The 13,206-nt window shown below is 39.4% G+C and overlaps 2 long non-coding RNA genes across 2 annotated transcripts; one reads left to right on the top strand and one right to left on the bottom strand.

The window, feature by feature from the left end:
• Window positions 1–5,688: 5,688 nt before the first annotated feature.
• Window positions 5,689–6,425, top strand: LOC145432191 (uncharacterized). Its single transcript, XR_013912469.1, has 2 exons — window positions 5,689–5,823; window positions 5,944–6,425. It is a non-coding gene; the product is annotated as an uncharacterized LOC145432191 (long non-coding RNA).
• On the bottom strand, window positions 6,426–7,485 carry LOC145432192 (uncharacterized). The gene is made up of 2 exons (XR_013912470.1): window positions 6,997–7,485; window positions 6,426–6,839 (listed from the first exon to the last, which is right to left on the bottom strand). It is a non-coding gene; the product is annotated as an uncharacterized LOC145432192 (long non-coding RNA).
• Window positions 7,486–13,206: the final 5,721 nt, after the last annotated feature.

The following is a 13,206-nucleotide window of genomic DNA, read 5'->3' as shown; positions in this document are numbered from 1 at the left end:
GAGATGATGGTAAGGATGTGTAAGCTGTGCAATTGACACCCATGTGGAAAAAAAAGTCTGCGTAATTGGACTGGATGTATGAACACATAATGACTCAGACTGACACTAATGATTGGCCCAAGGCCTGTTTTGGCCTGCCCTGATGAGTTTGCAGGCCGCAAAGAATCTGCACAGGCGCCACTCCATCAGCCACTGACGGCCCATATTTATTAAATGGGATACGCTGGCGTCAGTTTTGCGGCTGGTGTACTAACAATGTGCTAGTTTAGAAACAAAGACGCAGTTGGTTCATTTCAATAATAGTCAGCATTCTACCAAAAACTACTCTATTAGAAGTTGCTGGGGGCTTTGTGAAGTCCTGATGGACTGTGACTCAGATCGAGCGCATTTATCTGAAGGAGAGCTGCTGTATTATAAACGATCCCAGCCATATGAAGCAGAAATTGTGTAACACCTGACCTTTACTATAAATAGGTGATGGAAATAATATATTTTTTAAAATCCGTCAGATCAGGCTGTGTTTATGAAGAAATGCATAAATATCAGCAGTGCTATTTTTGCAGGGTGTTTGAAACTGTAGGCACTTAGGAAAGTCAGTGTTACATGTTGAGACATTCATACATTAATTTAAATTACTAACGAGGCCCTACCTGCATTTTTCTTGACGTATGGTATCAATGGTATATGAAATGGTAGCGATTGTGTCCCTGCGTGTGCGCACACTGCTCAGTAAATACAGGCAGAGACGTTTACCGATTATGCGCTGATCTCTGTATAGACTGTAAACGCTGCAGACTACTCGGCTCACTGTAAACAGCAGCTTGCCTACATGTAAAACAAGAAGGCTTGTGCCAGGATTCCCCTCGTTCCTCACGTTCCCTTCAGTTCGGTTCAGCCAAAGGTTTTGGCATTGGACTCAGTTGTGATTCATTCACGCGTCACAGTTACGCACTCTGATAACATCGCCCCGTCTTATTTCAAATAAATGAATACTTTGGCTATCATAAATCCCACAACGGAAAAAATAGATCATGCTGTTTTCTTTTTCCAGTGTTAAATTTGGCATCAAACTGTTCGACCCATGATTAATTGAAATCCTCTCCTCCCAAAGTTCGTATATCCGATGATTGATATGTTCCTGTTCATTTTCACTTGTGCAGCCACCGCCAAGACCGTTCACCCTGAGTGGAGTCCTTGCTGGCCTTGTTACATTTATTACTTAATGGTACTCACCTTTACAGGAAAAGAGCAGACTGTATAGTAGACCATTTAAATAAGCATTGACCGCATCAGTATTTTTTAAGGCACACTAATAAATGAGCGGCATAGTGTTTCATGTGCATTTGTATAGCTTGATAAAGGAGTAGTATATACCTTCAGTGTAGACCATAGACTGCTGTGCTAGTTATTTATACTATTATTCTAGTGACACTATAAATGTGCCACTAGAACAACTTGATTGAGATTCTGGAACTCGGTTTGGCCAGAATTTTTCTCTAAAATCTTCTCACATTTGATGTGGAAGGTACTTTTTTTTATTTTATTTGTCGACCAAATAAAGTTTCTTTTACGTTTCCCTCAAAAAAAAAAGGACAACAAAATCCCCTTTTTCCTTTCAGTCAACGTTGTCTTTGTTAAATCTGCCGCTATTTGGTTAACGCAGCATATCGGTCGCACGTATCGCCTGAACATACACGTTTGAACTGTTTTTTGTTTCTAAATGTTACAGTTTTTAAAAGTATGTACAGAGTTAAAGCTGAAGTTTTAGTTGACCTCAAAGTGTGCAGATGAACACATACATTTGTTACCGTCTGTGTATTAAGGTTATTCCTAACTGCGTCATTTGCGTATTTTTTTTTATTTTTTTTGTACAACCCGGGGGGGCTGACAGCCTATTCCAGCTATCACAGGGCGACTCTAAACTCAAAACGGACCCCATTCCTCTTCTTAAACCCCAACAGGAGCTTACTTGATGCCAAAAGAGGGTTTGGGGCTGGCGCAGACCTTTGCTAAATCAGACCCTTAATATTACGATAACAACTGTAGAAAAAAGTTTGTATTTATTAATGCTATTGCATTCAATACTATTAAAGTGTCAAATGAAATTCAAGCGATTAAGCTAAATGTGCATATTTTATTTCCTCCATTTGGAGAGAAAAAAAGAAGTGTAAGAAAGTCGCATCAGTGGGTCCCGGTGTTGTGCGGCAGGACTACACCTGTTGACACACGACTTCACAGGAAAAGAGGCGACTCTGAAGGAAAGAGAATTGAAATGAGTATTGACTGCATCATCTGGATTAAAAAAAACAACAGAGGTAAAATGATAAATTAGCTGCGCATTGTGTCAGTTACCTCCTGCTGCATTTAGGGCACACTTTCCCCCACACAGTCTTTATCGCGGCTTCTCTCAGAGCCGGACTCCCCCAGATGTACACAGATGGTGTGAACAAGGCATTGAAACGAGCCATGATGGCGAACAAATTGGTGCCCTCATTTCTAAAATTCAAACCTCCTCCTGTCATTAATTTAATTGTAATATTCACAAAAGCTGGAGACCACAACACCAAGAAGCTTATGACAACAAAAATGATTATTCTCAAAGATTCCTTCTTGCTTTCTTTCTCGGCGCTGGGAGGATCTCTTTCAAGCAATGAGCAATGAGATACAATTTCAATGTCATGGCCACTTTGACAAGCACTATGATTTGAAACATGAGAATGGTGACTAAATACATTTGTATAGCTTGATAAAGGGGTAGCATATTCCTGATGATCAAGTGGCCATAAGTGTAAACCCAGCTGTAAACATTAATGCATATCACACATTGTCTCGTTACGAAGCGGCTGTAGATAAATGGGTGGCACACAGCAAAATAGCGGTCAAATTGCGCGAACATAAACGTTAATACATTAACGCCTAAAAGGGAAGATAAAACAGAGTAGGTTCCGTTTCTAGACAAATCGACATCGAACAGACCGAAATAATACACTAAAAACCCGATAAGCGTGTCAGCAATAGTGTTTAACATGAAAATAAATCTGTTTTGAATGCGCAGAGCTCTGGTGGACAAGATGCCGATGACTACTGTTCCAGCTGTCATAACAGTGGTTGTGGCAAATAAAATCTGGAAAATGAAGATGAAATAATCTTCGGGTTTACTGAAGTCCACCGACAGAGGCACAGCCCTGCCCAAAGATTCTGTCATGTTAGAGAGGCGCATTGTTTATGCGCAAGTGGCTTTTGAGAACACTCTTATGTGCGCAATGAAGTCACAGGATTAATCTCATGAGATGACAAAGGAACTCTACTCGTGTGTTTTGTTTGTTTTTTTTTTGGCCCCTATATAGCTAAACCATTTATCAGATGATTATAATAATTATTTATCAGAAGAATATAATGGTTTTATAGCGATTTGGCGAGTTTTGGTCCTCAACCTAATGGAACTGTTGTAAAAAAAAACAAGCAGATAAAGTAATTGATAATGTATGCAGGTTTCCTTAATGAGCCTAAGTGCAGTGATGGGCATTTGGAATGTGTGTCCAGCTATAGTGGACAACTCCCTGCATTCATAATCCGTATAACGTAACAGAATTTTATCAGTGAGCATTTTGTGACCTCCATCATCTGTTTAAGAGGGGGAAGCATTACGCCGCTGTTATGGTTGTTGAGCATAGTATAAATCCCATATAAGAGACCTTTAAATTATCTCCTTAAATCTACACTGTAGGTATGTGTAGATGCAAATTCGTCTGAACCTCTACGCTATAAAAGTCAAAGCAGCCTACGTTGGCCCTGACTGGCTCTTTGATATTGTGCTTTTACACACCAGCACACCGCAGGCTATAGATCTAATCTAAAGTGACCCACTTAAAATGCAGCCTTGAGATCTTTTCTCAGGCACCTCACCCCCCACTCACATCTCCCGTAATAGATCGCATGAGAGGGTGAGGTAAGGTCTCACGCTGGTTTCAGTATAAACCTCTGGTAACAATAACCCACAGCTTTTTGCATGCCTGGACATCCTTCCGTTTTTGTAGTCAGACTTTTGCATATAAATGTAAATGCAATACCATGACTTAACCTTTAGCTGCTGTTTTATATTGACTGTGGCCTTGACCTATTGCAGTCTACTTCAAAATTATATGTGTATTTATTAAAAATATTACACTGCACGCTGGAATAAGAGTAGAAGTTCTCTCTCTGTGGCCTCTAGATTCACTCCGTTTCTTGTTTAATTCATCTAAGTATTGAAACATGTATTCCTCTAAATCGCCACCAGGGGCAGATCTCCAGATTGCAAATAGACTTTATCCAGTAGTTAAAGAGAACATCTTGCCTCATGCTTTTATTTCGAAAATACTATCAGGTTATAATGACGACATGAAGTTAATTTCGTAAACTTGAGTCAGGATTAATCAGGGCGTATGACTTGTCAGTCACAAGTTGTTAATGAACTGGCCTGCAGTCTGATTTTACAGTTATGTTATAAAAATAGGACTTCACTACCGGTGACATCATGGCGGCTACTTCGTCCTTTCGTGTGTGACTGTGGGCCAGCTGCCACTAGCACTGACGGGATATGCACTTATAGCATCAGCTGCAGCAAAGTCAGAAAGCGTCGCTCATTTCAGATTTTTCGCTTTGTCGTTTTTCTCTTTTTCTCTTTTTCTTTTCTCTTTTGCATTTAATATGCTTGAGTATTTGTTTCGCTGGGATCAAATGAAGGGAAGTTGTTAAAAACAAAAGGTTTTATGTTTTTCATTTTGCAACCCTGCACCTTCTTTGTCAGCCCAGAATTTAATGTAAACTTTATTACTAGCGTTGGAGCTACTTTTATTTTTGCTATTTTCAAATTTGTTAAAGTTTGTTGTTGGTTTACTTATATTTTGGGGTTAGAGGTTTTTTGTAGTTTAATACGTGCTTCATTTTTTGTTTTGTTTGTTGTTTACCTTGTTAAGTCAGGAAGAACTGTTGGGCCATTTTATATAGGGCTTTGGAGTTGACGTCACGCCGCAATGCATTGTGGGAGCGCAGCGCCATTTTCGGGGTCTACGAATCAAAAAAACACACTGTGTTGGAACGACGACTACAAGAAAGATGCTTAAAAGCAGCTCAAAAGAGAGTGAACTGTATAGAGACCGATTGCGTCCAGAGGCGAAGCAGCGGTACTTGCAGAAAATAGCGTGCATTGGAAATGTGGACCCGTATGAAATACAGCCGTGGAGTAGAAACCCTGAACACCTAGCGCTACTGACGTAACCTGACATATTTTCGTACCTTGTCTGTGGAGTCAGCGCGTACAAGTCGTCATTCAAACAAAGGTAAGTCAGCTCGAGTACTGCGTGTGAAATGCGTTTGATTTCCCTGCAAACATTCACATTAGTGCAGCATAAATTCATTCATGAGGGGAAATTACAGTGAGAACATGTGGAGGCTGTTAGAGGGATAACAGTGAGTTCAGTGCATTGATGTGACATTGTCCTGAAGGATTTAGTTATTCTTTATGGTTAAAGAAATTGCACTAATTTATTCATATTTATTATAAATAATCCTAATTATACATCTTGCTTCCATGTTTGTATCCTGTGTCACTAAAAATACATTTTATTTTAGTTTTATACATTGATTAATGACCTGCAGAATCTCCTTATCATATTAAGTGATTCATAATTGTCACTTTATGCTTTCCCCATCTCTAAAGTGATGACATCCTTGCATTACATACTTTAGGTTCATTCTCTGCAGGCAGGTTTCTGACAGAGAACAGACAGATTTACACTATAACATGCAGCGATGGACACATAAAGAAATGAAAAATCACATGTATGTGCTAACTTTCTAAACACTTTGTTACATTTATGATAAAGTAGATAAAACACATTTATGTCGGCCATGGCTCATTAGTTCTTGTCTTTAAATGAACTTTGTCTGTGTGTGTTTCAGGTGCTGCACTCTCAAAGACTGAATGAACCAGCATTGCAGCCATGGGTCACTGTGAGCATCACAGGGAAGGTTGAAGTCGCCCACTGCAGCTGTATGGCCGGAGTCGCAGAGAACTGCAGCCATGTCGCTGCTCTTCTGTTTAAAGTAGAAGCAACAGTCTTGATCGTGGCACAAGGACTGTTACAGATGAACCTGCTTACTGGGTTTTGCTGGGTAATGTGACCAAGATACAGCCAGAGGTTGGCCATAAGATAGACTTCTCCTCTTCAGCTGCCCAAAAAAAGGCTCTTGATCAAAACATAAACAGACCATCCGTAGTGACAGGTAAAAGAAGCCGTCCTCAAAAAAGGAAAATCCCACCTGCTACTGTGGAGGAGTCTAGATGTATGCCTGTAGTGCACTGCCGTGTAAATAATTTGCATTTACTGAATATGTACTGACTGAGTCCCACTGTTCAAAAGTTGAATAAAGAAACAAACTAATTTTTGCCTCTTTTTATTTTATTTTATTAAAACCACCTTATAGAGCATCACATCAGTAACAGTGTAGAATCCATGTCATTTATAGTTTACAAATGACAAAATGTTTACACAAAATCATGAGTGTTTACATGATATCACCCACTACTAACATTACTTTATTTACTGTATCTTTTGAAAAAATAACAGCACAAGACTTAAGAACATTTAACAGGAGCAGGTTTCATTCTTCCCTGGTTTTATTATCACACTGTTCACCAAACGCAGCAAACCTTCACCATCTTATCCAGGAGGGTCAGCTCTTCACCCTCACATGGAAGAAGTAATCTGATTGGCATGGTGGTTTGTTTGAAGCAGGTCCCTCGTGTAGCGCTGGGACCCAGTCACGATGTTTCATCCATTTCATAGGCTGGTTTGCTGCAATAATGCCAAATAATTAGCAACTCTATAAATAGAAGGTAGTCCTGCAAAATCACTCAGCAAATTAGAACAAACATCCTACTATGAGCTCAGAGTGCATTGAAAATGAAACTAATAGGCTATAAAGAGTGATATGAACATATTTAGAACTTACCGGAATGAAACTGTCTGGAGCACCAACAGATATTTGGAGATGGAAGAGAACTGGAGCTCGTCTCACAGCTGCTATCCAGGCTGGACGCCTTCGTTTGCTAACATTGATACACGAGCTGCCTCATGTTGCTTCCAGGTTGGGAAAGAATGAAAAGATAAACCCTTTTCAAGCTTATTTTCTTGCTGGTCGTGCGATCGAACATTGCAGCCGACCACACAGCAAATACGAACCATGGCTGTTGTGTGTGCCTTCGCTCCCTTTTCACTTGCGCTAGACCCCCAAAATGGCGGATCGGGCCAAAATCCTTTCCACGCCCACCCCCGTGACATCACGCTCCAAAGCCCTATAAGTAAAGGGACTGGTATAGGACCAGCATGCACTGGGGTGGGCCTATGTTTTTTTTTTTTTTTTTTTACCAGAGCAGGAGAAGCACCAGGAAACAACAAAAAATGATCTTTTGTTTAGCCAAACTGGGTAAATGAACCGTGCAACGCAACCTTCAAGCTTTGGACATTGGACTTCTTTTTCCTGAGTAAAAAATATTAACACAGCACAGCAGTGGCTTGTTGATTTTAGGTTGTTGGATGTTTATTTGGACAATGGAATCGTCACTACAACTACACTGAAAAAAAGGCCATGTTAGATTTACTTGATTCAATAGTGGACATTGGTTGCACACAAATATTTTGATTTGGCAGAAACTTAAACAACTGAGTTAAATCAACACACAATAAACCTGTGCATTTTGTGCTGATAAAACGTGATTGAAACATGTTTAGATGAAGAAAGTTGAGCTCTTGGAATATTTTAATCCTTCGCAATTTTGTCATTTTTTTCAACGCTATTCAATAGCTTTTACCCCAGTAAAATAATCACTTAGATACGTCACTAAAATACATGTTGTCTTCATATTAGTTAACATTATATTTAACATTGACTATATTATTGACTTACTTCACTTGAACATGATATGAACAATTTAATCTACCCGCTCTGCATATTATGTCGTTTCTACACCCGCAGCATGAAAGACTCACATGTTTATTTCAGTTCAGATCTAATGCTGAAAGAAAGAGAAAGGAAGAAATGGCGACAGTCATCACAGTATTGCCTTTCATTATTCATTCATGCAGTAGCTACTCGGAGCCCAAGAGTTGACCAAACAAACTAAGCTAAGGATTCGAAACAAACGAGACAAACCCCGCTGCAGAAAAAAAGCTCACATTAGTGTAATTATTTATTTCAGACGACTGGTATGGAGTCCCCGTGCTTCCAATGAGAAGACAAAAATAATCAGAGTTTATACATTTCAAAATTTCTAAGACTGTTTATAATGAGAAGGTATTAAATACAGAAACATGTTAGAAAACACAGAAAGTTGATCATAAACGAAGAAAATGTGAATATTCGCATCTCAGTCAACTGTGTCACCTGAGCAAAATAAGAAACGCTACAGTAAAAAAAATTTGACCTTCATAAAAATAGATTCTTTAACCTTAATGAAAATTTAAAAAAAAATAGTGGCGATTTATTTAAACATTTTGTTTTTATTCAATAGGCTGGCTCAAGCATTATGAATGAGATGAGGTGTATTTTTACTTGTTTCACTGAAACAAGATTTTTCTGCTATTGCATTTTGGGCACAGTCTGCTCCACACCGTCCTCAGCGTGGCTTTCCTTAAAGAGGGACTCCCCCACAGGTACACGGCCGGCGTGCACAAGGCATTAAATCGAGCCATGATGGCGAAAAGATTAGTAGCATCATTCCTAAATATCAGCCCTCTCCCTACAACCAGTCTGAGGACGATGTTAATGAAGGAGGGACACCACAACAATAAGAAGGTTATGACAACAAAAACGATTATTCTTAATGATTCCTTGGTGCTTTCTTTCTCTGCACTAGGGGGGTCTCTTTCCAGCTGGTACCTGGCAACAACATACAGTTTAATAGTCATGACCACTTTGGTGAACACTATGATTTGAAAGGTTAGGGTACCAAACACGTACAGCTGTGTTGCTTTGGAAAAGGGCAAGAAAATCGAAATAACCGCCTGAGAATAGACATAAAGCCAGCAATAGATGTTTGCAGAAATCACCACGCCCCTCGTAATGAAGCGAGAGTAAGTGAAAGGATGACAAACGGCAATATAGCGGTCAAATTGCGCGAACAAAAATGTTATTAAATTTACCCCAAGGAGATAGTTTAACATGTTATAAGTTCCATTTCTGGATGGATATCCCTCTTGAACATCAAACAAACCGACATAGTACACTGAAAACCCGATGAGCGTGTCACAGATGCTGGTGTTCAGCATGAAAATAAACCTGTTCTGTCGGCGGAGCTCTTTGGTGGCAAAAATGGTAATGACTATAGGTCCTGCTACGAAAACAACAGTTGTGGCAAATAAAATCTGAAAAATGAAAATGAGATAATCCACAGGATGGCTGAAGTCTACCGACAGAGGCACTCCTGCAGTCAGAGAATCAGTGATGTTGGTGAGCAGCATTGTGTCAGAGACGCATACCGACAACAACATTTTTATAGAGCTGCTCAATAAGACACTGCGCTAAAGCCAAACTGTATCTCCCAGGAGGCATGGCTTAATCTCACGTTTCAATCCTGTTAAATCATATTTGTTTATTTTAACTGACACGACAAACATCGTATCTTGTTCAGTTTTTTCAATTACACCCAACATACGTCCCTTTATAAACTGCATTTTGCTATTTGTTTTTTGACAAAACAGTTGACAGAAAGCATGGATTTAGGAGACTTTGAATTTTTAAAAACGCATATAGTCGGTCATTTCTCAGCAGTAGTTGGCACACAAGAAAATTGATCAGAAAAAGGAAGAAAAAGGGAACTATAAGGTCGCCAAGATATGCAAATACATTCTAACGCAAGCACGGGACAGAGAAATATGTGAATCATTTATTTATATTGGACATTCATGCCACTCGTTTGGCTTTTAAGAAGTCATAAATATTGGCTTGCAAAGTGTTTACATTTTTTTAAACATTTTGTGTTACAGAAATAATCAGTAAAATATAGAAAAATCCAGCAATACATCATCCTCTTGTGGACATCTACAGACTAACAGTCAAGAATCAAGAATCAAGTCAGTAAAGTCAGTTCATATATTGTAAAGTAAATCACTTGGTAAATGCATATGAATGAGAGGGGCTTGGTAAATTTGAACTATCCACAGCTATTTGGTGCTATACACTTTTCCTGAGGTCTCCTAGCGGAAATTCAAAAAGACAAAATGTCAATGAATTGAATTCTTATTATTATTATCGTATTATTCAGAAAGCCTGACAGATGGGACAAGTGTCCCTTCAATACTCTTTAAAGAACATCAATAAACAAACGAAAAAGACTCCAAAATGTCCGCTATCATATAACAAACTTACCGTTGCTATTTATTCCTGAGAAGATTACTGCTACTGTATGTAAAGAAAGCTTTATTGTATGTTTAAGTGAGCTGAGTCAACCCAGTTGCTTCCATAACTGTATCTATATCACAGTTTTTTTTTTCATTTACACTAATGAAAAACATATTCACCACGAACGTTGTGCCACTTCGATATTAACAAGCATTTAAGGATTATCTAGGAATAAATGTTATAATATTAAAGTGAAAATAGCAGGACACAGATACTTAAAATATCTGCCTTGAAATAATTTATTTCAAATACAAAACGTGTATCCAAACTGTACAAACTGCAGTTATTTTTTACAAGTTCATATTGAGTGCACATTTAAAGTGCACAACTTAAAATTCAGTTTTTGAGATGTTTAATGCGAACATTATATTTATCATTTTTAAAACAATACAATAAAATAATTCAGTCTTTTTCACTCTATTTCTCTCAGTCCGCCAGCGTTGACACATTTAAGTTGTCATGTGTTGATAAAAAACAACCACGAAAACGTGTCCGATGAAACTTATTGTCATATGTGATAAAGACTTCCCTTTCCTTTCGTGGTCAACTGACCACGAAATATACGTTTGTAATATTAATTTATTGTGTCTAAATATAGTTAAAGTTTAGCATCGGGATCACTGCCATGACTTAAAAACAAAACTAGGCTATGGGGCTATCCTTGGTGCTGAACCTACGGGTGTCAGCGCCAAGACGCTGAACGTGGTGCTGAATGTGCTGCACCAGTGAACAGGAAGCTGGATCCAGTCGGAAATGCTGAATTCCATCCAAATATCAATGAACTAAACCTAAAGATTATTCGGATCTTGTTGTACATTTTCTGCTGTTATAGCCTCGAGTTTAAACGATTAGATTGTGAAAGTTATTTTTTTGCTACAGAGGTTTTAGTGGAGTCCATCTTTTTGGCTGTAGATACAAGACAAGGTTTATTCGATGTGTAGCCTACAACTGACCAAAGACCTTTGCAGTCTGATCCCAAATGCCGGTCAATAAAAAGATAAATGTGCGTACTGCGAGTAATAAGTAAAAACAAACAAACAAATAATACAAAGATTTTAAATATAGAAATTAAACGCTTTATCCTAAACTTGATAGACTGCTCTGTGGCAGTCTGTCTAGTTTAGGATATCTAGTTGAATCACAGCCGTTTCATTTTTATGACATAGTTGAATCAGAACAAGAGAACAGGAACCCAGCTTCGTTATGTTTTGTCTGAAAAATCAAAACACTGAGACTGAGAAAACGCATAAACTCAAAAGTGACCGCAACATGTTTCCCATCAGATGGGCTCTTAGTATTTTATCCTTATTATAACTTATGATGATGCTGATGTTGGCTGCCTTATTTTGCTTGTCATCCCATCAGAGTTAAAGTCAATCCTGCAAGAGAGAGAGGGGGGAGAAAGCGGGAGAGAGGTAGGGTGCCGGTGCGAAGAAGGGGAGATAAGGGATAAAATGTCTTTTTATTCACAAGCAGCATATTGTTTGACATAATACGGTAATTCTACGTAACACTTGGACCGCGTCTTACCTTGCACTGCGCCTGGGACAGAACATCCACCACACCGTTCTCCACACGGCCCTCCGAAGCGCAGGGCTGCCCCAGATGTACACCGCAGGGGTTACCAGCGCGTTTAAGCGTGCCATCGTGGCGAACACGTTAGTGGCTTCATTCCTAAACCTGAGACCTTCTCTAGTCAACTGCCTCACAATGATATTGACAAACGAGGGACACCACAGCGCCAAGAAGCAGATAACCACAAACACAATGATGCGCAGTGATTCCTTCTTGTTGTCTCGCTCGGCACTAGGCGCCTCTCTCACAACGTGACTCCTGGCTATGATGTACAGTTTAATTGTCATGAGCACTTTAACGAGCACTATAACCTGTAGAGTCATCACACCAAACGCGTTTATTTGAGCCGCCTTTGAGATGGGCACCAAGTTCTGCACAGTGAGAATAAAGTATGTGTAAATCCAGCAGAAAGCACAGATTACAATGACAACGGATCTCGTTATGTAGCGACTGTAAAAGAACGGATGGCAAACGGCAAAGTAGCGGTCAAACTGAGCAAAGAGGAAGGTTAACACATTGACACCTAAAAAAGATGGCAAAATGTAGTATGTCCCATTCCTCGAGGGATAGCCCTCTTGGACGTCAAAGAGCCCCAGATAGTAGACGGAGAAGCCGGTCAGAGTGTCGCTGATGCTCGTGTTCAGCATGAACACGAAGCGGTTCTGGGCTCGAAGATATGGAGTGGAGGTGATCCCGATGATCACCGAGCCGGCTACAAGCACGGCACACGTGGCGAAAACAATGTGGAAGGTGAAGATGAGGAAGTCTTCCGGACTGTTGAAATCCACTGACAGGATGACCGTGGCGTTGTAGAGCATCCTGGAGCTCCACAAGAAGTCGAGCACTCATTATATTTATAGGTCCAACAAACGATGCTGCTCAAACTTTCTGATCTCTGGAGGCTTGGTGGCTCTGACATGGGTTAAGTGACGTTTTTGAACTTACTTACTTACTTTGTGGAATCGATAGCCTAATCACAAGAATAATTTTATATTTTGTGTTAAAAAAAATAGAAATGGATCCTTAGCTTTTGGTCAAATTTGTAGCTTTTGCTGTTTGGGGCTTGCTGCCATAACCTTTCATCTCGGTGATCCATAAATAAAATATTTTATCTCCTTTGTTCAAAAGGCCAACTTAACATTTCACAATACTCAGCTATGTTTGTTCATAATATTTCTGAAAAAATTG

The sequence above is a fragment of the Astatotilapia calliptera genome, chromosome 12 (genome assembly GCF_964374335.1).
Source record: "Astatotilapia calliptera chromosome 12, fAstCal68.1, whole genome shotgun sequence".
Taxonomy (NCBI): domain Eukaryota; kingdom Metazoa; phylum Chordata; class Actinopteri; order Cichliformes; family Cichlidae; genus Astatotilapia; species Astatotilapia calliptera.
Note: the sequence above shows the minus strand (reverse complement) of the source record. Positions and strands in the feature narration are given on the sequence as shown.